At 39.8% G+C, this 4,923-nt stretch overlaps 1 protein-coding gene across 2 annotated transcripts in view; it reads left to right on the top strand.

Annotated features, from left to right (window-relative positions):
• Window positions 1–4,923, top strand: part of RBMS3 (RNA binding motif single stranded interacting protein 3) — a 660,983-nt gene that overhangs the window by 5,662 nt on the left and 650,398 nt on the right. The window lies entirely within an intron of this gene.

The raw sequence follows: 4,923 nt of genomic DNA on the forward strand, positions 1-4,923 counted from the left end.
TTTCCTTTCCTTTCCTTTCCTTTCCTTTCCTTTCCTTTCCTTTCCTTTCCTTTCCTTTCCTTTCCTTTCCTTTCCTTTCCTTTCCTTTCCTCACCCTGCCTTTTGAAGTATATATCATTTATTTTCCACATTACACTGTCTATGCTTCAGCATTTTAATTCTGATTTGTATAATTTTTTAAGTCTTAATTTTTAAACATACTTGGTGTTTTTTTTCAATTCTCCAAATGRGTTCTTTGGCCTCCACTTACATAATCCTCCAGACTTGTGTTAGAGATTGTAGAGAAAAGCTGATACCACACAAGCATAGTATTGGCAGTATGGTGCATCTGTAACCAGACTAAATAGCAAGGCATTATTCACAAGGAGGTGAGGTTATATCTGCTGCTGCTAAGCTCTTAGCTGTTCAGTTTTAACACTGGATGCCTGGGTTTCTTTTTCTGGAGTGCCTGTTTACTCTCGTATATTTTTATAGAGTGAAAGGGTGGTGGGGAGAATGAGGGTGTTATGTGCAGGAAAGTTATAAATAACGTTGGCTCTCAGGTTATTTGCATTATATCTCCTTGCCTGAATGCGTAAAGTTAAACAGAAACCGCTTAAAAAAGACCAAAAAAAAGGCAGAACAATGTCATGGATAAGAGGTCTAAAGGCAATGCTACAGAAKGTATTAACTGGGGAGTATTCCCTACCTTGCTAATAAGCCAGACAGAAAATTGCTTACTCCTCCCACAGCCTCCAACAGATCAAACAGAATATTAAAGCCTTAAAAATGCTGATGTAAGGAAGAAGGAGGGTTACTCAGCACCCACCACASTGAACTGACAGGCAAATGGGGAGCATGCTGGGAGCAGAGCTATATTCCCARCCCAGAGACTGTGATTCTAGGGTGGATGACATGATGAAATGCAGCTCTTATGAAGCAGGGGAAGCGCACACATAGGGGTTTTTTTGTTGTTCTTGTCTTTTTGCTCTGCGTGCTGTAGATTTGGGGGCAAATAGACAAGAAGTGCCCACTTTTGGGCTGTGTTCCAATCACTGTGGTGGCATTTGGTTCAATAMGGAGACATTTGATAATGTTGCAGACTCCTGAACAAAGAAGGTACGGGATAGGGATCCCGGGGAGAGTGGCTGCAGTTTCTTCACTGACCTGTGTGGATGCTTGCACAGAACAAAGATGCCAAGGTTTAGTCTTGCAGTGCTGAAACTGGAAAGGAGGCAGACTAATTTCAAGCAAGGCAGGACTGAGCCCTAAGGAAGCAATGCTGTCATTGTGAGGGCTGTCTGAAAGATTTCAGAATATGTCTATGCCTGTGAGTTTTTCAGTGCTGGAATTTAATTTCTAAAGTGTAATAACACCAGTGCATCCTTGTAATTTTATTGCATTTTTTATTACRGATATCATTTACAATAACCCTTCTGTCATATTGGCCTCTGCTATGGTTTCAGCAGTCTCTGTCTCTCCATCTAAGATGATGAAAGTGAGGTTGGACATCATACACGCTAGGTTTTCTTTCTTCCTTTGTTTCCTTTTTCCAAAATCCTGGTTGAGTCAGTGGAATTCTTCTGGTTTGTTCTTTCCTGGTGTTCATCCTCAAAGGTACACAGCGTCCAGTTGACCTTTTCTTGGAGAAAAAAGGATTAAAAAACATCCTTGATAGAGCTGCTTCCTTGGTGCAGAAGAGATCATGGAAGACATTGTGTCCTACTCATTTTTCCTGTCCTTCCTGGATTGCTGATTGACATCCCACATAAAAAACTTGAATTCCTGCATGACAGAGGATCCTTTGGAGCTGAGAATTCAAATTTTGGAGGGTTTTGAGACAAGAAGAACACTTGACAGGCTTCTAGATAGTAGGGCATGTTTTGGTTTCCAGAAATCACATAGAAACACCTATGAATCTACATGGATGCCTGGCAAATCTGCAGAGGAGAGCAGCGCAATGTTGAGGATTGCAAATCCCTGTGAGCAGAAATGGCGTGGCCAAGGGCTGGGATTCAAGCACAAACTGCTGAGTGCTCCAGCAGCAAACCTCTGCTGGGCCGATTGGTCCATATGCCAGAGGACTTTGATTTGTGGCTGGGTTTAGCACTGATTCGAGGCTTGTGTCTCCTATAAATTGCACTGGAAACAGAGCTTCAGCTGTGAATCAGTTACAGGGTAGTTACTTAATTCAGTGATACATTTAATTAACACTTTACAGTTGGGCTTGGCAAACAACTTGAAATCCTCATTTAAAAACAATAGTAGCGTACCAGAGAGGCAAGATATAGTACACCAGCTTTTCTTAATTTTTTATCTTTCCCCAGTAAGGGCCAATGTTTCAGTGATCTTCTAGAATGGAGAATGCATTAGAAAATACTGAGTAATTGGAAACAAAATGCTGTAAGTGACAGAGCTCTCAACAAAAAAAACTCTCAAAACTCCAATAATGTAGAGTAACAGACAAAATACTGTTATCACTGAAAGCTGGGGAGGAGAGGAAAAGCAGAGGGTTAAACTAATCTGTTGGGGTTGAAAGAGAYCAGAGCTGGGCTTTGCGTATCTACAAATTAACAAAGATTTCTGTTGTTAACCTATTTGTTGAGAGAGAGATGGAGCCACCATGTTGCAAAATCAGTAGTGGAAATACTTACATAGTCTGTTCAGGAGCAGCAAGAACTATTGATTCTAAAGTTTTCCACCAAGAGGGCAGAACAGTGCTGGATGAAGATCAGTGGTGAATGAAGAAAGACTGAGTGCAAACASTCAGTCCTGACAGATCTGGAAGGGACAAGTATGAGAGATCAGTGGGGACACTTGCTCAAATTACAACAGTCAAAACCCAGCTGTGATATTGGGTTGCACATCATTCAAGKCTCCGAAGAAGTTGAGTAACTGAGAGGGTATTATACTGCTTTTTGTATAGAATTGTGGTCTCAGCTAGAATACAGTGTGCAATTTTGGCCTCCTGGGCTCAAAAAGGACGTGACTGAAATAGGGGGATTGGAAAAAGGATGACAAGAACATTCAAGAGCCTGAGAAAGCTGCTGCCAGAAGAAAGACCAAAAATTTAGCCTTAAGAGATAGAGAAGAGGAGAAATGATACAAGTATGGAGGATATTGCTTATGTTGGAGGTGAGAGGTCAGGAACTTAAACACTTCCCATCCCATAGTGTAGGCATCCCATAGAGGGATTCAGGATGAAACCCCACAGTGGTTCAAAAAGATAATAATTATGACTAATTTGGGAGGTGATATTAACTGTCTTAGTGTCATGAACTCAATTTTAAGATTTTAAGAGGAATGAAGGATAGGTGACAGCTATAAAAGCCTAACTCCGAACAAATGTGTCTTGTCAGAGTGTTTGTTACGTAGTTAGTTTGTGCTCCAGTTTTGAAACTATTATTTGAATTTTTCGTTATTAATTCCCCTTCTGAAATCCTGTTTACATTCTACAAGGGAAGTTCATAATATGTACTATGCTTATTAAAAAAATTAAAAAACCCTTTAATAGCTATATCTAGTATTTGCACTGATACCATGTAATTCAGCTACTGGGCAACTTTAAAATCTCTTTTATAACATGTAATGTCTGATTATTCTAGTTTGTGTGCTTTGGAAAACACCAGCAGTCTAAAGCCACTTACTCAGGTGTCCTTGAAACAAATTGTGTGTGTATGGACGTGTGCAGGCACAAATGAACTTACATTGAAATGTGGTAGGGGATGGCTCCATAGGATGCGATCAAGAATGCAAACAAGTGATTTTTTTTTTTTCTAGTGACTTTCATGACTTCCTTCTTCCAGGATTGTACACAGWTGGCTCTTTTACAGTAGATCCTAGTTCCCTTCACAGTGTCAGGAGGTTGCCTTTTGCTTTGAGAGATTGTTCCTTGAAGCAGAGTCATAATTTTTAACTTCCTTTCACTTTCCTGAATACTCTGTTGCTGCTCAGGGTCCACACATTCCTTTTACCATAGCAGTGTATGAGTTAAATTTTCCTGAAAGCATGATGCAGCTCTAAAGTAATGTGTCTGTTGATGATAAACTTGCTGGTAAGCATGGAATGCATGGCCTTAGATACTTTTATACTTCTTGGAGCACAGAAATTAATCTAAACATCCATGTGCCCTTTGTATTGATTTGAAGCCTATGGAGACATTAAGCAGCTGATCTCCAAAATGGTCTGCCWTATGAAGCCATCCCTTTGTTTAGCTTGCCCTGAACAACTCTCCAGAAATTAGGTAATTTTAAAAAAATAAGACGAACAAATATTTTCAAGTCTGAGTCTTCCCTCTGACAGCAAGATTTTATTTTTTTTTTCTTAAATAAACATGAATAAATTGGTTACATTTTTTAAATGTAAGTGCTGTTAAGGGCTCTCTTAGGCTTATAAAGAGAGAAGTGTTTATTTTAGAATGGTATATTTTTCCAGATAGAGATCAAGTACTAAATTATTAATTTTTTCCCTTTCTCCATTTTATTTCAGCTTTCATTTCTAGGTGGCTGGAATGATTAATGGGATCTGCTGGGMTAATGCCTTGTGTTTGGGTACTCAAATGATAGAAGCAGCTTCCTGCAAAGCTTTTTGTGKGGGTGCAAGATAGGAAGATATTTTGAAGGCAGTGGATTGGCCATGGCACWTCCACTTCCCTCAATTTAGCCATAAATCAATTGTGAATGATATTCCCACAGTAATTTTTCATCCACTTTGAACCTGGGTAATGAACATCCCTGTCCTGGAGTGAAACTGTGATTTTTCTAGATCTTGTTGAACACATGATCAAGATTTATGAAGGGTGACAATGTAAACCCATTCAATTTGCCTCTCTCATATTTGTGTCTCCAACTCCTTCCTTCCTTCCTTCCTTCCTTCCTTCCTTCCTTCCTTCCTTCCTTCCTTCCTTCCTTCCTTCCTTCCTTCCTTCCTTCCTTCCTTCCTTCC

Source organism: Malurus melanocephalus, unplaced genomic scaffold (assembly GCF_030028575.1).
Source record: "Malurus melanocephalus ecotype Western Australia unplaced genomic scaffold, MMel_1.1 scaffold_361, whole genome shotgun sequence".
Taxonomy (NCBI): domain Eukaryota; kingdom Metazoa; phylum Chordata; class Aves; order Passeriformes; family Maluridae; genus Malurus; species Malurus melanocephalus.